The sequence below is a fragment of the Vigna angularis genome, chromosome 6 (genome assembly GCF_016808095.1).
Source record: "Vigna angularis cultivar LongXiaoDou No.4 chromosome 6, ASM1680809v1, whole genome shotgun sequence".
Taxonomy (NCBI): Eukaryota; Viridiplantae; Streptophyta; class Magnoliopsida; order Fabales; family Fabaceae; genus Vigna; species Vigna angularis.
The window spans coordinates 15,879,526-15,903,439 of NC_068975.1; positions in this window are offsets into that span (position 1 = coordinate 15,879,526).

Genomic DNA, 23,914 nt, shown 5'->3' on the forward strand with positions numbered 1-23,914 from the left:
CGTTGTGGTGGCTTGAAGGTTGACAGCGGAAGGACGATAGTGGCGGCGGCCTGAAATGTCGAGGCGCGATTTTGGAGAAGCAGTGCGCGGCGGCTTCACGGTGAGGAGCGTGAATCGTGGTGGCAAGGTGCGAGAATGATGGAACGGCGTGATGAAGATGATTTCGGAGGAGGCGGCAAGGTGTCCCGCGAGGAGATTTCGCGATTAAAAGTTAATAAACTTCAAGGCTTAAAAATGAATACTTCTGCAGGCAAATAAACTGTCATATAGTTTTATTAAATCTATCATGTTTCATTGTTAAAAACAAAATTCTTAAACCCTTCCTATAAATGTCTAAATCCTGTTCTCAAATGGCTTCTTCATCCTCACGGCATGGCAAAAAGGTTGCACACTTTGTAAGAAATGCTAGTCCAAATGGGTGGATCGGTGATGACGAAGAACGACACAAATTTGGATGTTATAGAAAACTCTTCGAGGTGGTCCCTCACAAGTTCTTGGATCTGGAATTATTCAGAAGAGAGGGGTTTCTCTTTCAAGATTGGCTTGTAGATGTTGGTCTTGCAAAATTTGTAGATATGACCGGTGATTGCTATCGTGACCTGGTACAGGTCTTCTACCACAATTTGAAGGTGGTCGGTGGTGTTATATGCTCTCGAGTGAAAGGTGTCGATATTAAAATTGATGACGAAATATGGCTATCTTTTACTGGTCTCAAAGGAGAAGGCTTCATGTCTCATGAAAGAAAATTTGAACTCAACCAATGGACCAACAAGAAGAAAATTTATAAGGAATATCTTAGAAGTCCAACAAGGCTAAAGGTATACAAGCCGTATCTACTTGATGGTTTGAAAATAGAAGAAAAAATGTGTGCTTTTGTACTTACTTGGGTAATACTACTTGGAAGATGTTTACGTGATCTTCTAACTACTACAGATTTATTTGTGGTTCATGCCATAAAAACCTGGATACCAACCATCTGGGTTGCTGTTATGAGTGAGCACATGATTGAAATTGCAAGTAGTCATGGACATATTCTGCCATATGGTGTTTTTATCAGTAGTGTATTGAAGCATCATCAAGTTGATCTTACTGGTGAAAAAATAATTTGGTGCACCAAATCAAATGAAATAGGAAAAGCGGCATTGCGACATAATGGTCTAAAGAAAACAAAAGATGGATGGGTGTCCAACGATGTTGACGAAACTCCTTCTACCTTCACTCCACAAACTGAGTTTGAAAGATTTGTTGTAGATCAATTTCGAAGGCTTTCAACAAGAATTTCAAAAGTTGAAAAATCTCTGATCATGATTCATAATAAATTAGATGAATACAATGCTCTCATAACTCCCTCAGCAAGTCAATCTGATGATGAAGACGACACAATAGAAGATGAGTCTATGGAGACATCTAACTCAGATTAGGAAGAAGAGTCCATTTTAGTTTATTTTTCTGAAATTAATGTAATATTTTAATATATTTTAGTATGTTTTTGTATGTTTGAACTCTGTTTGAAATTTTAATATATACTTGTTTAATGTTATTATGTTTTTTTTAAATCCTTGAAGTTTTTTTACGTCGAATTTTTAAAAACGTGACGTTTTAAAAGATAAAAATAAGAAAAAATGAATGTTACGTCGCATATTGTCAAAGTTGACGTCAAAGATCAAGCCCATTTCTTTAAATACAATTACAGATCCTTGATCTAGTTCTCCACTTCTAAAATTTAGGCGTAACTTGTCACACTGATAACATTTTTTTTTGGTTTTCTCATAGCTCTTTCAAGGTCACAAAAGTTAGGGTGAGGCATGAAGGAGCTATAGAAATCCAAAGAAATAAGTTAACAGATTTGGATTTCGTTTCAAGTAGTACAATTTCCTTCATATTGATAGTGATTACAATCAGATTAGAAGCAAAACAGACACAGAACAGAAACAAAAAACAGACTCCATACTAAAATTCTAAGCCTCTATTCGGATTTAGAAAATTTCCATTGAATCCTCCTCACTATACTCTTTACTTGAGTCTTTTGTTAGAGAATAATTTTTATTCTTTTTCTAATGCAGAGCGTCTATCTTTTGTTCGAGTCTCCTGAGTTTTTCAACAAAAAATCTTTCAAAATTGGTTTCAAGGAAGAAGTTGGTGCGGTCTTCATTTAGTGCAGGTGTGCTTCCAAAACTTTGAACCATATTCTCTTCATCCTTGAAGCACCATCCCTTTGTGGTCTTCACAAGGCCAATGGAAGTCAAGGTATTTCGATTTATCACATTTGAGCAGTTACAAGAGCATTTCTTTTCACCACTAACATCCACACCTTGAAGGATCAGGATTTTTCTGATATACACAACATATGGTGGATGTCGTGCATGTTTGGTTCTTACATCAATCATATGATCTTTTATTACTTCCACCCAATTGGTAGGAACATCATTCTTGATGCCATACTGATAACAGTTGAAAAACTGTTATTTTTATACTTAAAATTGATATAAAAACAACCTTTATGACTATAAACTAGCTTGGAATCATGCATTTGCTTATGTTTTTAGAAATAAGAGAGTTGGACAGGTTTTATGCTTAATTTGCTTGTTTTTGCAGGTTTTTGAGATGAATTTGATGAAAGAAGTGAAGTAGGACAGAGATGGAATCAGAAAAGGACACAAAAAGTGCAAAAGAAGAGAAGCCGCAAGTACCGCTGAGCGGCACTTTCAAGGACCCGTTGACACCGCTGAGGGGTAAAAATGCAACAAAGGGGCAGAATAGAAGACGCGATGTTGCCGCTGAGCGGTATTTTCCACTGAGCGCCACTTTTATGGGCTTGGGCTCACTTTTCTGTAAATTTTAGAATACTATATAAGGTTATACTTAACCTAGGTCAAGGATCTTTGGCTGGGACGAAGCAGAAACACACTCTTTCACCCCTTGGAGGAGGATTTTGGATGCTTAGGCTCCGTTCTTACTTTATAGGGTTCTATCTTTTCACTCTTTCATTATATTTCATCTAGTTTCACCATGAATATGGTGAACTAAACATTTATTGTTGTTGAGGAATCAATGTAATCCTTTTGAAATTCTCATGTAAGGAATTTGTTCTTCAAAATCTTCTTTAGGATACATGCTTTCTTTCATTAATTGTTAGGGTTTTTCCTCTTTGCTCAAAGCATGCATTGTTTAACTCATTCGATGTCATGATCGTTGATTTTGTCGATATGGACACATACGGGGAAATCTAGATCTGGGGAATCTCTTCCAATAGTAGTATAAACCTAGACATAGGAGTATGATGGTTGGTTGCCTTTAAGCTTCTGTTCACTATAATGCATGATTAATTGCTAGGGAGACAAGACATTGTAAACTAGTAATTATGATTAGGCTTTCTTCGCCGAGACATCGGGTTTAAGGTAATTTAGAAAGTGACATTAACAATTAATGAAGAAAGATGAATTCCTGAATACATGAGAGTAGATAAGGATGAAATTGATAAACCCCAACAACATAATCATCCATATATTTCAATTCACGTGTTTTGTTTCTTCTTATCATTGATCAATCCATGCATACATATTTACTTTTGAGTATTTGCATTTAAATCTTAATCAATCGGTTTTACAAGTCTTAGCTAATCAACAAACCACACAACTATCTAGGTCGTGAGTCCTTTGGGAAAACGATACTTGCTCTTACCAGGTTTATTACTTGATACGATTCGGTTACACTTACCGAGGGTTTAACAAGTTCTTGACTCCGTTTTCGGGGATTAAAGATTTGTTCATCACATACAGTAGGAAAACATCTTCAGTTGTCATTCTGTCTTGTATAGGTCTAGCAGGTAAAATCACCCAATCAAGAATGTGTGTTGTTATCTTTTCTTCTTTATTCAGTCCCTCATGAACATATAATCTTTCAATTGTATATCTCCCAGGAAACCTTAACTAGTTACTGTACACGTCCTTTTTTTCAGCCATCTATTTGGTTCTGAGTACCGTAAGTGAGAGAGTAACCGTTCGACTTTTAATCCTGCAAGTTGAAACCAGACATCATCGTCAATGTGAACATTTACTCCGTTTACTTGAGAATGAAGGAAACCATCTATGTTTCTCATATTTTTGTAGAAGACCCTTACTAAGTCAGGGTACCAATCACCCTTCATCTGGACAAGTGTAGAGAGACCTTGAGTTTCAATCCATACCTAGAAGTGAAATCCCTCTTTTTCAAATAAGTCGAGGTTCAGATATTTGTGAGAAACAATATGTTTAAACTTCGTCCACCTCAGAAACTCTAGATGAGTCTCCTCATCACTGATCCACCCGGAGAGATCAACATTTCTTGCAGCCACAACAACCTTTCCTCTGTCTGTTGAAGGATGTGATGAAGAAGCCATTTGAATTTGGATACCAAATAATTTTCCTCAATATTAGGGCTTAGCAATATAGAAACAACTCAGTGTACATAAGATTTTCAAATTCAGTGTATATAAGGGTGCGCAACGTCACGCGTTCAACGTCAAATAACATAATAGCCAACGCTAACAATAACTGATGGTATTGTTGTAAATAAATTCATTCGATCCACGTTGAGTGGTATCAATAATGGACATGGATCTCTTCGTTTCAAATATTACGTCAACTGTGTAACTAGATTCGAAATTTAAATTCTCTTGAAGTTGTTTCCACCATAAGAAATCAGATAGCTCTGAAATCTAACGGTAGAAAACAACTACAAGACAATTTAAAAAACGATTCATACATTGCCAAATGATGAAGTTAAACAACTTTTTTATAAATATATTTTAGTTCTCAAAATTATTTCAGCATTACACATATTATGATCCATATTTTTTTTTCCTAAGCACTTCCCTTTCAATAAAATAACTTAACCATTTTTGTACTATATAAAGCATTTTGTTGACTTCAATTTCAAAGGCCACCTTCATATGAACTGAGGTCTGAATGCGGAACTTTGAAATTGAAGTCAGCAAATTGCAACATGAATCCTAATATGTTCAATACGGAAACAGGAAGCAAGGCATTAAGTAAAATGCATGCTATATTTATATATGAACCGATGACGTACATTAGATAGTGTAATTATGCTCAGTATCTTGTATGAACGTCGAATCCCGGCCGAATTTGACATTCAAACATCATTCAGTGAAAAAGTAAAAAAATCTCTGGTGCTTCTGGCGAAAAATACGTCGAAGATCTGAGGCTTGGAAGTTAAAGTGAGAGTTTAAAAGAAAAAAGAAAAAATAATAAAAAATGGAGCGAAGTTTGGCTTTTGGATGAAGATTAAAACATTGAATACCAGCCGAATTTGACGTAACATTTTGGTCACACAATTAATCTTCCCAACCACTCCAATGCCCTTCACGTCAATAATCAAGTAGACCCATTGAAAACCTATCCCACATAACTTCAGTAATCAAATTCATGTTAACTTTTTTGTTGTGTTTCCTTCTTTTCCTTTACTAAACGAAGACATTTCTTTGTTAACCATGAAGGCATGGGGGGAAAACACAGGAAAAAGTTAACACTTATGAATTTCAAGTAGACCCTTTCAAAACCTATCCTACATTACTTCTGCAACCAAATTGATGTTAACTTTTTCCTTTGGTTTTTTTTTACTTCCTAGTTTTGGTTATAATGTCTTCCATCATCTTTGGTCTTCATTTTAGATGTTGTGTTTTGTAAAAGGAGATTTCTTTTTGAAATTTTCTAAGATATAGGACGTTGTTGATCCCAAAAAGAGATGTCAATATCCAGGCCTTTGCGTCGAATGCACTCAATATTCGACGTCAACTTTACAAATTTAACTTATCTTGGAGTTGTTTCCACCATAAGAAATCAAATAGCTCTAAAATCTAATGGTAGAAGACAACTCAAAGACAATTTAAGAAATGATTCAACATTGTTGTATGATGAAGTTGAAAACCTTCTTTATATAATTATTTTAGATCATAAAATTGTTTCAACATTAAGCATATTGTGAACCATTTTTCTTTTTCCTAAGCGCTTCCCTTTTAGTAAGATAACTTAATCATTTCTGTACTGTAAAAAGCATTTTGTTGACTTGAATTTCAAAGGCCACCTTCATATGAACTGAGACCTGAATGCGGAACTTTGAAATTCAAGTGAGCAAATTGCAATTTGAGGAACATAAATGCTTCGAAATCTAAGGATATAAAAACCATGAATCCTAATATGTTCAACATAGAAATAAGAGGGCAGAGATTACACAAAATTTAAGCTATATTTATAGATGAAATGATGACGTCAGACTGTCTAAGAAATAGACGTCCATTATATCATGAATAATGCTTAGTAACTGCCACAGTCCATCATCTGTAGCCACGTCGAAGCCCAACCGTAGTTGACGTTCAAACATCATTTAGTGGAAAGTAATACATCTCTTTTGATTCAGATAAGAACTAATTGACGTCCAGCCCCAAACAAAAGACGTGAATTAGATGATCTGCTACTCCACTACTCCACAAAGTCAGACGTGCTATTGAATGATTATAAATTAAAAAGAAAAAATATTAAAAATTAGATGATCCGCTGACGAAAATTAAATCATTATAAAAGTAGTACATCGTGTAATAATGATTAGTAACTGCCACATTGTATGAATGTCCAAGCCCCGACGAATTCGACGATCAAACATCATTCACTGAAAAAGTAAAAAATCTCTTCGGATTCTGATATGTACTCCTTGCTGACTAAACGAAGACATTTCTATGATGAATAATGATATAGGACGTCATTGATCACAAATATTTGACACAATCTCTAGTCTTTTGCATCCAATGCACTCAACATTCGACGTCAATAGTATAAATTTAATTAGTATTGCAGTTGTTTCCACCATAACAACTAATTGACGTTCAACCCCCAACTAAAGACGTGAAAAACATCGTTGGAAACAACACACCATTAATGTCCCACTACTTCACAGAGTCGGACGTGCTATTGAATGATTAAAAATTAAAAATAAGAAAATATAAAAAATTATATGATCCACGGACGAAAATTAAATCATTATAAAAGCAATACATCATGTATTTATGATTAGTAACTACCACATTGTCTGAACGTCGAAGCCCCGCCGAATTCGACGTTCAAACATCGTTCACTCAAAAAGTAAAAACTCTCTTTGGATTCTTATGAACTCCTGCTTGACTAAACGTAGACATTTCTATGATGAATAATGATATAGGACTTCATTGAGCACAAATATTTAACACAATCTCCAGTCTTTCGCATCGAATGCACTCAACATTCGACTTCAAATTTATAAATTTAATTTGTGTTGTAGTATCTTGTTCTGAGCTAACAAGGCATCATTGGGTTTGATCCATGGTTGATTAAGGTTCCCACTGAGATTACTTTGGTAGAATTGAGTGCCCATATATTTAAATTTTTGTCTGAATTGCATCCAGTAAACATTAGGCACAAAACTCTACAAAATATTTGTTAGCACAAAAAGATGGAGAAGATAGATAAATCAAAGGATATAATTGAAAAGATAGGAAGATAGGAAATAAAAACAGAAAAATAAAAACAGAAAATAAAATAAAATAAAATAAAAATAAAAACAGAAATTAAAATAAAAACAGAAAATAATCCTTTTCGACATCCCTATTTATGTACGAATGTCTCAATTGGGTCCTCGTTTTTTAAAGTATATCAAAATGGTCCCTAATTTTGAAAATTGATATCAATTGAGACCTTTCCGTTAAGTTGGCTGGACGGCGTTAAAAAAATTGATGAGTGGATGCTGAGATGACGAACGAACGCTCGTCCACCAGCGAACGAACGCTCGTCCACCAGCGAACGAACGCTCGTCCACCAGAGAACGAACGCTCGTCGACATCTTACTGCTGGACGACCGTTCGTTCCACACTGGACGACCGTTCGTTCGGTGGTCGACGAGCGTTCGTTCGCTGATGGACGAGCGTTCGTTCGCTGGTGGACGAGCGTTCGTTCGTCAACTCAGCATCCACTCATCAATTTTTTTAACGCCATCCAGCCAACTTAACGGAAAGGACTCAATTGATATCAATTTTCAAAATTAGGGACCATTTTGATACACTTTAAAAAATGAGGACCCAATTGAGACATTCGTACATAAATAGGGATGTCGAAAAGGATTAAACCTAAAATAAAATAAAAACCGAAAAGTAAAATAAAATAAAATAAAAACAATAAAATATAATCAGAAAAAATAAAAACAGAAATTCAAATTTCAAAATTCAAGTCAAAGATAATCAATAATCAAACAAATAAACTAGTTAAACCACGAGTCCCCGGTAACGGCTCCAAAAACTTGATGACAAATGTATGAACACCGAAAAACGGCGCCACAAACTTGTTTAACACTCGGCAAGTGTGACCGAATCGTATCAAGTAATAAAACTAGGTAAGACCAAGTATCATTTTCCCAAAGGACTCACAGCCTAGTTAGTTATATGATTTGTTGATTTTTTAAGACTTGTGAACGATTGGTTGTAGGTTTTAATGCAAAAGACAGTAATTAAACATGTATGCATGAATGTGATCAATGGCAAAAAGAGTAAAACAAACACGTAATGAAAATAATATGGATGAGTATCTTGTTGGGGTTATCAATTTCATCTTATCCACTCTCATATACTTTAGGAATTCATCAATCTTTTCATCAATGTTAATGTCACTCTCAAAATCACCTTGTCAAGAAGGCCTATCCTTAATTACGAGTTCATACAATTCCTAGCATTCCTAGTAATTAATTCTTAAGTGCAGAAGCTTAAAGGCAACCAATATGCTATTGGGAGAAATTCCCCGGATCTAGATTTCCCCGTACGTTCCCATATCGAAAAAATCACTGATCATGGCAATGAATGAGTTAAACAAAGCAAGCATTAAGCAAAGAGGAAAAACCCTAACTAATGATGAAAGAAAGCATAAGTCTTAAAGTAAGATGTTAAAACAAATTCCATATATGAGAGTTTCACAAGACTACATTGATTCCCCAACAACAATACAAGGTTTAGTTCACCATATTCATGGTGAATCTAGATGAATAATAATGAAAGAATGAAAGATAAAACCCTAGAAAGGTGAAGAGGTAGCCTAAGCATCCAAAATCTTCCTTCAAGGGGTGGAAAAGAGAGTGTTTGCTTCGTCCCAGCCAAAGATACAAACCCTAGGAACACCTAAAGCTTATATACTATTCGTAAAATTACAGAAAATTAGGCCCAAGCCCAAAATAGTGCCGCTTAGCGGTAAACTACCGCTCAGCGGTAACTGCGTGAGTTGTTTTCCTCTCCTCAGCGGCATTTTCACCCCTCAGCGGAGCCAACGTGAATTTCTGAGTGCCGCTCAGCGGTAAACTGTCGTTGAGCGGTAGTTGCGGCTTCTCCTTTTGCACTTTTTGATGTCTTTTCTGATTCCATTTCTATCCTTCTTCACTTCTTTCACCAAATTCACCTTAAAACCTGCATAAAACACTGAAATCAAGCATAAACCTGTCCAGCTCTCTTATTTCTAAAAATATGACCAAAAGCATGATTTCAAGCTAGTTTCTAAGTGTTAAATGTTGCTTTTAGTATCAAATTTAAGCATGAAAATAACAGTTTTTCAACTGTTATCACAACCCCAAACTTAGAACTTTGCTTGTCCTCAAGCAAACAAAATGTAACTCAATCTTCTACCAATCTGTACAATGGTTCACTCATTCAAAAATCCTCTTTTCAAGATAAGTAAAAACTTCAATTAAACTCATGACAAAGATTTTAATCAAGACATGCACATGCTTTGGTTGTTCACAAAATCACTTAATACCCAACAAATGCTATTTTTCATGAATAATCAATCAACTAAGCATGGATGTTCATGTGGTCATGGAATCTTTCCTCACTAGGTAAAGTGTTTCACTCAAACACAAGTGTATAAGAGGTAATCACTCATTCACTCTACTATCACAGTGTCACATGAATTGACTTTGCCTTTCATTTAACCATAATCAAATACACTCACAAGCATGCATCATCACAAAGACTTTTCAATGGCTTATAATGTGGCTGGGCTAACAAGAAAATTGGTTTTTTCTAGATCACAAAACCCTTGAGTTAAGAGAATCATATAGACACAATCATTCTTATTTATTCCCAACTTTCCTTTGCATTGAGCTTTGCTTTTTCTTTTCTTTTCTTTTCTTTCTCTTTCTCTTTTCACATACTTAATTCTTAGCTCTTAACTCAATGCTTTCAATTTCCCTTTCTATTTTCCAACAACCCCAAACTTGAACATTTGTCAATACCACAGAATATATTTTTTTTACTTAACTCAAGGTAAAGCTTTCAACAAGGGTTTTAAATTTATGTTCAAGGCTAAGGGTTCAAATGATAGAACACATAGTGGTCTCTTTTGGTGGCTTATTTCATGCAATTTGGCTAATATAAAGGTTTCCAACAAACAACCTTGATCATATAATGCAAACAAGCAAGTAATTCAATCATAACAAACCTGGGCAAAGTCATTCATGCTTTCAAAGTAATAGCATCAATCAAAAAAATTCTGGAGCTCAAAACCTCACATATAAGCTGATTCACATTTGACATACACATCCTGCTCAATATCACAATCACAATCACAATAACTTGCATTTGTTCACGAAGCTTGTGAACCACCTGTATAAGCATGTAATGTGCACATCTCACCATCAATCTATATCAAAGCATCATTCAAGCATTACTTATCAAACGATCACAATCATCAACAAACCATCATAATAGATAAAGTTTCCAATTGAGTACATCAAACCCTAAACAAAAACAAATAAGTGAATAATAAAACAAATCCTGCTCTAGTGCTTTGAAAAACTCAGCCCCATAAATGATGCTCTCTCCCAACCCCAAACTTAGATGGAAAACTAGTGAACAAGTGAGTGAAAGGAAGATTTTCTCAAGAGGGGTGAGGAAAAAGTTGTAGAGATCCTTTGAAAAAGTATGTAGGAGTATGTGTGCAGAGAAGAGTATGAAAAGAAAAACTAAGGCGCAGCTTAGGGTATAAAAATACCCTAATGGGCTCGGGTTCCGCTGAAGGGCAACCTAAGCCCCTTCTGCGACACTACCGCTCAGCGGCACTTACGGGAAGTGCTCTCCTTCTCTTTAGCTTAACCTAAATGCGTCCTAAACATACCCCTAACTGGCTTCCTGCAATTAAGGTCTCAGATCACTCAAACATTCAATCCCTATCATGCAACTAAAGCAGAATAAAAACAAACAATACAGATAAAATCAATCAACTGGGTTGCCTCCTAGGTAGCGCTTGTTTAACGTCACGAGCCTGTTTAACGTCACGAGCCTGACCCAAAATCCACCAACACCCATCAGTAGGTGCAAAACTTTCTTACCAACACCCATCAGTAGGTATATACAAACATAGTATCCTTTAGTATGTACTCTTCCGCCTAACATCCATCAATAGATGTAAACCCTGTAACAAACTTATAACAAAAATACCCCACAATTCAAAATTACATCACCAAAACAAAAATTAAAAGTTCTTAAATCACTGGGTTGCCTCCCAGTAAGCGCTCTTTTAACGTCACTAGCTTGACCCAATAAAGCTCATGTTCCATCTTCTTTTTCTTCTTTCTACTGAACTTCTTCAGAAATTTGATCAAACCAGGAACCTGATGCAATGTCTCAATCATAGGAACTTTAATCTCCAATTTCTTGAAGATTTCCATAAAGCGCTCAAATTCCTTCTTCCTATGATACTTCTTTGGATGAGGAAGAGGTTTTTCATATGATTCTTTCTTTTTTTCTCTCGTCCTCTTTTTCTTCACTCAAATTTTCTCTTCGTCTTTCTCTTCTCTCTCTTTTCTCTCTTCGTTTTCCAACTCAACTTTTTCAGCATTTACACTCACTAGCACTTTACACACTTCCCTGGGGTTAACCTTAGTATTAGCCCCAAAATTCTTGTCAGGCCTTTCTTCCAACAGCTTATTAATTTGACCCATTTGAATCTCCAAGTTTGTAATAGCAGCTTCAGTTCTCTTTATAGTGGATTCAGTTGCCTGTATGAATTGCTGAAGAGTTTCTTCCATCCTTATTGATCTTTCATTAAGTATAGAAATATGTTTCCATAAGGTTGGTTGTTGCTGTTTCTTGTTAAATTGCCCAGTTTATCCAGCTTGCCCACTTTGTCCTTGACCAATACTTGGGTGTGGTTTCCACCCTTCATTGAAGTTTCCCTGACAGTATGGAAATTGATTGGCCCTAAAGTTAACATCCTCCAAAGCTTCTGCTGGAAAGGCGCATTGACCATTGACATGGTCACCTCCACATAATTCACACAACTGTAATTGAACCTGTGCAATAGCCTTTAACTCTTTTGGCAGTTATGCAAGTGTTTTTGTGAGATTCTCCAATTGTTGAGTTAGTATCTTGTTCTGAGCTAACAAGGCATCATTGGCTTTGATCCATGGTTGAGTGAGGTTCCCACTGAGATTACTTTGGTAGAATTGAGTGCCCATATAGTTAAATTCTTGTCTGAATTGCATCCTGTAAACATTAGGCACAAAACCCTACAAAATATTTGTTAGCACAAAAAGATGGAGAAGATAGATAAATCAAAGGATATAATTGAAAAGATAGGAAGATAGGAAATAAAAACAGAAAAATAAAAACAGAAAATAAAATAAAATAAAAATAAAAACAGAAAATAAAATAAAAAATGAAAATAAAATAAAATAAAATAAAATAAAAACCGAAAAATAAAATAAAATAAAATAAAAACAATAAAATATAAACAGAAAATAAAAACAGAAAAAATAAAAACAGAAATTCAAATTTCAAAATTCAAGTCAAAGATAATCAATAATCAAACAAATAAACTAGTTAAACCACGAGTCCCCGGCAACGGCTCCAAAAACTTGATGACAAATGTATGAACACCGAAAAACGGCGCCACAAACTTGTTTAACACTCGGCAAGTGTGACCGAATCGTATCAAGTAATAAAACTAGGTAAGACCAAGTATCGTTTTCCCAAAGGACTCACAGCCTAGTTAGTTATATGATTTGTTGATTATTTAAGACTTATGAACGATTGGTTGTAGGTTTTAATGCAAAAGACAGTAATTAAACATGTATGCATGAATGTGATCAATGGCAAAAAGAGTAAAACAAACACGTAATGAATGATATGGATGAGTATGTTGTTGGGGTTATCAATTTCATCTTATCCACTCTCATATACTTTAGGAATTCATCAATCTTTTCATCAATGTTAATGCCACTCTCTAAATCACCTTGTCAAGAAGGCCTATCCTTAATTACGAGTTCATACAATTCCTAGCATTCCTAGTAATTAATTCTTAAGTGCAGAAGCTTAAAGGCAACCAATATGCTATTGGGAGAAATTCCCCGGATCTAGATTTCCCCGTACGTTCCCATATCGAAAAAATCACTGATCATGGCAATGAATGAGTTAAACAAAGCAAGCATTAAGCAAAGAGGAAAAACCCTAACTAATGATGAAAGAAAGCATAAGTCTTAAAGTAAGATGTTAAAACAAATTCCATATATGAGAGTTTCACAAGACTACATTGATTCCCCAACAACAATACAAGGTTTAGTTCACCATATTCATGGTGAATCTAGATGAATAATAATGAAAGAATGAAAGATAAAACCCTAGAAAGGTGAAGAGGTAGCCTAAGCATCCAAAATCTTCCTTCAAGGGGTGGAAAAGAGAGTGTTTGCTTCGTCCCAGCCAAAGATACAAACCCTAGGAACCCCTAAAGCTTATATATTATTCGTAAAATTACAGAAAATTAGGCCCAAGCCCAAAATAGTGCCGCTCAGCGGTAAACTCCCGCTCAGCCGTAAGTTCGTGAGTTGTTTTCCTCTCCTCAGCGGCATTTTCACCCCTCAGCGGAGCCAACGTGAATTTATGAGTGCCGCTCAGCGGTAAACTGCCGTTGAGCGGTAGTTGCGGCTTCTTCTTTTGCACTTTTTGATGTCTTTTCTGATTCCATTTCTATCCTTCTTCACTTCTTTCACCAAATTCACCTTAAAACCTGCATAAAACACTGAAATCAAGCATAAACTTGTCCAGCTCTCTTATTTCTAAAAATATGACCAAAAGCATGATTTCAAGCTAGTTTCTAAGTGTTAAAGGTTGCTTTTAGTATCAAATTTAAGCATGAAAATAACAGTTTTTCAACTGTTATCAAGCGCCACCTTTGTTCTGAAAGCACTGTTTCACGCTTGGGCGCCACCCCGAAGGGTCAAAAGAGTGCTGCAGCTACCGCTGAGCGCCCTTTTTGGGCGCTGAGCGCTGACGACGTGGGCTTGGGCTATTTTTCTGTATTTTTAATGAACTATCTAAGGTTTTGGACGTTCTAGGGTTCATCATATCTTTGGACAAAAAGAGTCGAAAATACACTCCTTTCACCCCTCGGAGGCGGATTTTGGATGTGGAAGCTTCAATCTTCAACTTTTAGGGTTTTATCTTTCATTCTTTTCATCTAGTTTCACCATGTCTATGGTGAAATATACCTCCATTGTTATTGGGGAAACAATGTAATCCTTTGAAACTCTCATGTATTGAATTGATTCTTATTATAAAATGCTTTACTTCATTAATTGTTAGGGTTTTTCCTCTACACTCTATGGATGCTTTGTTTAACTCATTTAATTGCATGATTATTGATTTTGTCACTATGGACACATATGGGAAAATCTAGAAATGGGGAAATTCTCCCAAAAGCAATATTACATAGACATAAGGATAGGAGGGTTGGTTGCCTTTAGGATTCTGTGCGAATGTAATGCATGATTAATTGCTAGGGATACAAGACATTGTGAACTAGTAATTAGGAGTAGGCTTTCTTCACCGAGAAATCGGGTTTAAGGTAAATTAGAAAGTGACATTAACATTGATGAAGAAGATGAATTCATAAATACATGAGAGTGGATAGGATAAGTCGGAAACCCCAACAACATAATCATTCCATATTTTATATCAATCACCTTCGCATCTTTCAATCCAATTGAGCAACACTTTCATTCATATTTATTTTTCGTAATATAAACAAAATGATTTCGTGTACAAGTCCTAATTAATCAAGAAACCATATGAATGTTTAGGTCGTGAGTCTCTAGGGAAACGATACTTGGTCTTACCAATTATTATTACTTGATACCATTCGGTACACTTGCCGAAGTGTTAATAGCAACCAACCCTCCTATCCCTATGTCTAGGTAATATTGCTTTTGGGAGAATTTACGCAATTCTAGATTTTTCCAAATGTGTCCATATCGACAAAATCAATAATCATGCAATTCAATGAATTAAACAAAGCATGCATAGAGTGTAGAGGAAAAACCTTAACAATTAATGAAGTAAATCATTTATAATATAAATCAATTCAATACATGAGAGTTTCAAAGGATCACATCGTTTCCCCAACAACAATGGAGGTTTAGTTCACCATAGACATGGTGAAACTAGATGAAAATATGGAAAAGAATGAAAGATAAAACCCTACAAGTTGAAGATCGGAGCTTCCGCATCCAAAATCTGCCTCCGAGGGATGAAAAGAGTGTTTTTGCGCCTCTTTCTGCCCAAAGATATGAACCCTAGGTCATCCAAAACCTTAAATAGTCCATAAAAATAAGATAAAACAAGTCCAAGCCCACGTCGTCACCGCTCAACGCCCCAAAAGGGCACCCAACGGTGGTTGCGACACTCAAATGAAGCTCAACGGTGGCGCTCAAACGTGAAACAGTGGTTGCAGCACTAGACTAACGCTCACCGTGGCGCTCAGGCGTGAAACAGTGGTTGCAACACCAGACTGACGCTCAACGGTGGCGCTCAGGCGTGAAATAGTGGTTGCACCTCTAAATTGGCGCTCAACGCCCCAAAATGACGCTCAACGCTATCTGCGATTCTTCTATGTGCTACTTTTCCTGCCTTTCCTGACTCCAACTCATTGCTACTTCAACTTCTTCATCCAGTTCATCTTAATTCTTGTTAAAACAAGGAAAACCAAGTATAAAACACATACTACCACCTTCAACTCTCTTATTCTCACAACTTAAGCAAAAACATGATTTCAAGCTAGTTTCTCTGTCATAAAGGGTGTTTTTAATGTCAAAATTAAGTATAAAAATAACGGTATTTGAACCGTTGTCACAACCTCAAACTTAGAACTTTGCTTGTCCTCAAACAAATAAGATATAACTCACTCTTCCACCAATCAATACAATGGTTCAACACATTCAAAAACTCTTTCTTCCAAGATAAGTAATTACTCAAATCAACTCATCAAATAGAATTCAGTCAAGATGTACACATGCCTTGTTTAAAATCACTCATCATGGTGTCCACATAATCACATAATATCCAACAGATGTTATTCTCATGAATGATCAATTAACTAAGCATAGATGTAATCATGTATTCATGAAACTATTCCGTACTAGACAAAGTATTTCACTCAATATCACAGGTGTATATAGCGGTCACTCCTTCACTCTGCTTATCCCAATTTCACATAGAACAAAATTGCCTTTCATTTACCACAATTAAACATACTCATAGAGAGGTATCATCACAAGGGCTTTCTATGGCTTGTAACGTGGCTGGGCTAAGAGAAAAATTGGTTTTTTCAAGATCAGAAAATCCTTGAGTTAAGAGAGTCATTCATAAATTTATCATTCAAATACAATATCTCTTTAGACAAACCAATCTCACTCATTCCCAACTTTCCCTTTTTTGCATTGAGCTTTTCTTTCTTTACATTCTATTTTCTTTTCTCTTTTTTTTTTCATACTTGCTCAATGCTTTTCATTACTTTCTTTTTCAATTCTCTCAATCAACCCCAAACTTGAACCTTTATCAATACCACATCATGATTCTCAACTTAACTCAAGGTAAAGATTTTCACAAAGGGTAGGATATGACACAAGCTCAACTTTATCAATACCCCAAACTCAACACTTTGTGCTCTCTTTCATTTGGGCTAAAATCATACATTGGCTAAGAAAAGGGTAATAAAAAATGGCCTTGATCATATGACACAAGCATGCAAGCAATTCAATCATAGAAACCTGAACAAAGTCATTCATGCTTTGAAAAAGAATAGCAATCATTCACAACAAATACTCTGGAGTTCAAAACCTCACATATAAGCTTAATTCAATGTTCCACATACACCAACTACACATTCTTCTTAGCATCATAATCACAATCATAACATCTTGCATCTGTTCACACAATTTGTGAACAACCACCTGTATATTAGCATCTTGTGCAACATCTAAACATTAGTCAATATCAAAGCATCATCAAGAAGTACTCTTGACACGCAAATCAATATCAAACCATCACATCAGATATAGGTCTCAAACTGAGTACATCAACACCTATTCTAAAAAAACATAAGCAAAATAAAGTTCACAAGACAAAGATAAGAAACATCCTGTTCTACTGCAAATAATATTCATTACTAAATGCTATCATCATCCTCTAATATCAATCTGAGTCCTCCTCCTCCTCATCATCTTCCTCTTCTTCATCACCATCTTCATAATCATCATCTTCATCATTATCTTCCATGGCCGAAGCTTCAGCTGCTCCAGCTCCACTAGCATGTGCCTGATCCTCTAGCCATCCCACCACAGTGTTAAACTCATCTATCGTTCACTGCCAGCTAGGGGGTGTATCATACAGCCCTATAATCATCTCTACAATGGCCACTTTCCCTCTATGCAATGCCTGCATCCTAGACTACATTAGGGACATATACATGTCCCTCATCTGAAAAGGTCATGCATCTTGAGGCTGCACATGTGCTGGTGGTGGTCCCCTCCTATGAACTCTAGGAGGATGTGGTGGTGGCACTTGCTGGGCCGCCTCATCCAGCATGTAGTACTGGTTATAATAGGAAGCATCAATCTCCTTCCTTGGTCGCTCCATCGGCGGTGTGGAAGTATTCACCCCAACTAACTCACAGAGATGTGTGATCAAAGATGGATGCCCCAAAGGTGCTTTAGTGTTCACAGAATTGGCACAAGTCTGAATCTCATTTGCTATGACCTGCCCAATATTAATATTCAACCCTTTAAGCACATAATAAAGGAAGATGGCCCTAATGGCAGTTATATCAGACACATGAGAACACGATTGAATGTTGGCATGAGTGAACGTCATCCAGTACTTTGCCAAAGGAGTCAAATGGGATCTCCTACTATGAATGGGCGCATCATTCCTGTTCCTCTGGAAGTGTCCTCCAGGTACACACAATGTCCTCTCTATATCATCAAAATCTGCTCCCTCCTCCATACTCAGTGCAAACTCACACTGTTCACTAGCCCACTCAGTATGCAAAAACATGTTAATAGTATCAGGATCATATCGAATAATCTTTCCTCTCACATAGCTCATGTACTTCTCTGTATTAGTGTTGCCAAATGGCCTTGCATTGGTGTCAAATTCCTTGACTACTGCTATGTTTGCTAGTGTAGGGTAAGCAACTACATTCTCCCATCCTCTTCTTTCTAATTCCTCTCCAAATTGCAGGGTCAAGGATGGTATCTACCCCACTTTTCGCTCCATCAAAAGTCTTCGATCCTGAACTATTTGGAAGTGTCTCTCATGCTTATGAGAAAGGAATTTGTTTGAGTAGAAACGTTTCGGCTCGTTTCTCTTGTTTCCCATGGTTTTAACTCTCTTCCCTGATGAGGAGGCCATCCCTATATAAAAAACAATTCACAAAACCACAAGAAACATTATGAAGCATTAGTATATGAACCATCAAAACAATCCAAGCCCACTCTTCTTATCACCGCTGAGTGCAAAATAGGGGCCCTCAGCGTCACCTGCAACAAAAACATCCAACCAGACAACAACAAATGGCCAGCAACCAGAAAAATAAATTCTGCAGAAATCACGCTGAGCGCCCCTCAAAGGGCCCTCAACGCCAAACAGTTCATCCAAGAAAATGGCCTTAGTTGGCCTTAAACGCTACTCCCATGCATTTTTGACAGTTCCAATCATCAATCAAACATTTTAATCGATCCAAACAGTGATTATTTCAACAAATCATGCATAGATCTCAAAATTCCTCAAGAATAATGCTTGGACCACAACATTCATTCAAAATCATACTTTCAAATGCCCTATAATGTAACATGCATGTACTTACTTGGTTGGAGATACTCAATGTGTGAATAATGCCAAATGAAATTGGGGAGACCAAACCCTAACAATAGTGCTCTCAACAAACCCCAAACTTGGATGGAAAAATGGAGAAAAATGGGTGGAGAAGGGGTTTTGTGGAAGAAGATGAAGAAGAAAGTGGAGAGAAAACCTTTGGAGAGAGCTTTGAAGTGGCTAGAAAGAGTGAAGAGTAAATGGGGCGGCTAGGGCGAGACCTAAGGTAACGAAAGTGTCTCATTGGCCAACTTATGCTGAGCCCAATTTTAACCTAAAAACCCAAGTTTGCAGAAGTCGCGCTCAACGCCCCAAACTGGCGCTGAGCAGTGAGCGCGGTGCATTCTCTCCTCTTTTCTTGCTTGCCCTAAGCATACTTAACCAAATTCACTCAACTTTAACTCTTAAATTTTCAAATTTCATGCATTTTCCACTCACTTCACATACTCTCACTCAATCAATGCATTTAATCTCTCACACCACTCAAACATTCAACACTTAAGAACCTATAATGCAACTATAACATAATTAAATCAAAACAAACAAAGATAAATTCAAACAACTGGGTTGCCTCCCAAGTAGCGCTTGTTTAACGTCACAAGCCTGACCCATGAATCCTCCAGCATCCTTCAGTAGATGCATATCTTTCTCACCAACACCCATCAGTAGGTGTGTATAAGCATAGTATCCTTCAGTAGATACTCTGTCACCTAGCATCCATCAGTAGATGCTATGCCATAACAATCTCATAATAAAATAAAACAATGTTCCAAAGTTTTAAATTACATCACCAAAATAAACAATAACTCAAAGAAATTAATTTTTTTAAATCACTAGGGTGCCTCCCAGTAAGAGCTCTTTTAACGTCATTAGCTTGACCCAATAAAGCTCAAGTTCCATCTTTAATATTGGTGTTCTTCTTGCTTTCGCCACACCAACTCATCAATTGCTTTCGGTCCACCTTCTTGACTCGTCTTGAATATGGTGCTTCAATCTCTATCACTCCATTCTTTTTAAAATCTTTCACAACCCATAACTTGTTCTTGAATCTTACAGGTGTGCCAAGTTTGAATTGTGCATCCACCAAGTCATCATGAACCATCCTTCCTTTGTCATCTTTTTCTTCTTTCCTAACCTGTGACAAGAAACAACTTTTACGTTTGATGACTGACTTGGCAGTTTTAGGGCTAATCACTGGTGCATCCTTACATGCAGCTTTATGATTAGTCTTCTTCTCTTGAATCTGCTGCTTAGATTTGAAGACATTAAAGATCACCTTTTCCTCTCGGTCTTGAAGCACCATCATCCCATCATCCACATTGATGATTACCTTTGTCGTTTTCATAAACGGTCTTCTAAGAATAATTGGGATCTTCTCATCTTCCTCCATCTCCATCACCACAAAATCCACCAGGATTTTAAGCTTCTCTATACAAGCCACAACATCTTCCGCTACACAATAGGGTTTCTTGGAAGATTCATCCGCCATAAGCAAAGTCACCTTTGTTGGCTTGACTTCAAGATCACCAATCCTTTTTCAAGCATAGATAAGGACATCAAATTAATGCTTGACCCTAAATCAATTAAGGCTTTCCTTATATTCACCTTCCCAATGATGCAAGGAATAGTAAAACTTCTTGGATCTTTCACTTTTGGAGGAAGTGGTTTCTCCAAAATAACACCACAATCTCCCTGTTCATCCATAGACTCCTCATCTAAATATCTCTTTTCTGTGAGGATTTGCTTCATGTGCTTAGCATAAGCAGGAATTTGCTGCAGTGCTTCGGTCAAAGGTATAGTAATCTCCAATTGCCTGAAGATCTCCTTAAAACGCTCATATTGTCTCTCTTTATCTATTTTTTCACGCCCCTTAGGATAAGGAAGAACTTTTTCAATTTTCTCATAATTTTTCTCTCCCCTCTTTTTTTCTTTTTCTTTCGTCTCAACCTCACATATTCTCTCTTCTCTAACTCAACTCTTTCTTTTCTCTCTTCCACCCTCTCATCATCTATGCTCACAATAGCTTTACACTCTTCTTTAGGGTTAACTTCAGTGTTAGCCCCAAATTGCTTTTTCGCTTTGTCTTCCATCTTCTTGGCCAGTTGGCCGACCTGCATCTCCAAATTTCTTATAGCAGCTTCAGTGCTCTTGTGATTGGAGATAGTCACCTGCATAAATTATTGAAGAGTGTCTTTTAGCTTTGTTGATCTCTAATTTAGTGCAGATACTTGTTGCCAAATTGATGGTTGCTGCTTTGGTCTATTAAATTGTCCTGCTTGTCCAGCTTGTCCATTTTGACCTTGACCCATGCTTGGGTGAGGTTTCCACCCTTGGTTGAATTTTCCTTGGCGGTATTGGAGTTGATTGCCCATATAATTGACATATTCTTGGGCCTCCACTGGAAAAGCACATTGATCATTGATATGATCACCACCACATAATTCACAGAGTTGTTGTTGAACCTGTGAAACGTTCTTCAGCTCCTTTGGCAACTGAGCGAGTGTCTTTGTCAAATTCTCCAACTGTTGAGTTATAATTTTATTTTGTGCAAGCAAGGCATCTTGAGATTGTAATTGTAAAACTTTCTTCTGTAGAGGTGGAGCTCCTCTTTCTCTATGCATCTCATTATCATTAGTAGCCATGTTGTCAATCAATTCAAAAGCTTCCTCCTGAGTCTTACACTTAATACTACCTCCAACTGAGACATCTAACATCAATTTGGTTTGTGAACCAAGACCTCCAAGGAAAAGAATGACTATTGTTGCTTCATCAAAGCCATGCATGGGCATCTTCCTCAACAAACTCTTGTATTTATCCCATGCTTGACCTAACGTCTCCTCCATGCCTTGTTTGAAACCACAACTTCCCATTCAGTAAAGCTATCCTTCGGGAAAGAATTCAACCATAGCTTAGCATTGCCTCCCAATGAGAAAGGAAACAAACTAAGCTTTATAGCATCATCCGGCACACCATTGATCTTCACAGTGTTGCAAATCTCGTTGAATGGGGTTAGATGTTCATATGAACTTTCATGAGACAGTCCATTAAATTGGTTGTTCTTCACCAATTGTATCAACACCGGTTTCACCTCCATGTTTGTAGCATTGACCCTCGGCCTTGTAATGTTGTTAAAGTGTTGAGGGCCGACAACAATGGTGTAATCCGCCAGAGTGCGTCTGCCGTTATTTTCTCCAGCCATCTCTTTAGTACTCTGGTCAGATCTTTGTGGTGAGGGCTGTAAAAGTGTTTCCAGAGAAGGAAATAATTCTCTAGATGTTTGGATTCCCGTTCTCTGTCTACTCTCGTCCAATCCTTCAAGAAGAGGTTCTGATGTTTTCTTGCTTCTAGTTCGAATTATACCCTGCATACACAAGAAAACAAAACCCTAAAAAGCACTTTTAAAACAAAACAAAAAAATATACACTAAAATAAAAATCAAGTCAAAACTAATCAATAATCACACACGAATAGAATAATTAAACCACGAGTCCCCGACAACGGCGCCAGAAACTTGTTAACACTCCGGCAAGTGTACTGAATCGTATCAAGTAATAAAAAATGGTAAGACCAAGTATTGTTTCCCAAGAGACTCACGACCTAGACATTCATATGGGTTCTTGATTAATTAAGACTTGTAAACAAGATCATGGTGTTTATAATGCAGAAAATAAATATGAATGCAAGTGTTGATCAATTGACTTGAAAAATGCACAAGTGATTGGTGTATAAAGTATGGAATGATTATGTTGTTGGGGTTTCTGACTTATCCTATCCACTCTCATGTATTTATGAATTCATCTTCTTCATTAATGTTAATGCCACTTTCAAATTTACCTTAAACCCGATGTCTCGGTGAAGAAAGCCTACTCTTAATTACTATATCACAATGTCTTATATCCCTAGCACTTAATTATGCATTACATTCGCAATGCCTTGTATCCCTAGCCTACTCTTAAAGGCAACCAACCCTCCTATCCCTATGTCTAGGTAATATTGCTTTTGGGAGAATTTCCCAGTTCTAGATTTTCCCATATGTGTCCATATCGACAAAATCAATAATCATGCAATTGAATGAATTAAACAAAGTATGCATAGAGTGTAGAGGAAAAACCTTAATAATTAATGAAGTAAAGCATTCAGTGGTTGCAGCACCAGACTGACGCTCAACGGTGGCGCTCAGGCGTGGAACAGTTGTTGCACCTCTAAATTGGCGCTCAGCGCCCCAAAATGATGCTCAGCGCTATCTGCAATTCTTCTATGTGCTACTTTTCCTGCCTTTCCTGTCTCCAACTCATTGCTACTTCAACTTCTTCATCCAATTCATCTTAATTCCTGTTAAAACAAGGAAAACCAAGTATAAAACCAATACTACCACCTTCAACTCTCTTATTATCACAACTTAAGCAAAAACATGATTTCAAGCTAGTTTCTAAGTCATAAAAGGTGTTTTTAATGTCAAAATATAAAAATAACGGTATTTCAACCGTTATCAAAATCGAAGGAAAGGAAAACGCTAAGGAGATAAAAAAACACGAATCCTAATATGTTCAATACGGAAACAGGAAGCAAGGGATTACGTGATGGATTCAATATTTATAGATGAACCGATGACGTACATTGTGTAATTATGCTTACTGACTGCACACTCCACCATCTTGTGTGAACGTCGAAGCCCTATCGAATTCGATGTTCAAACATCATTCACTG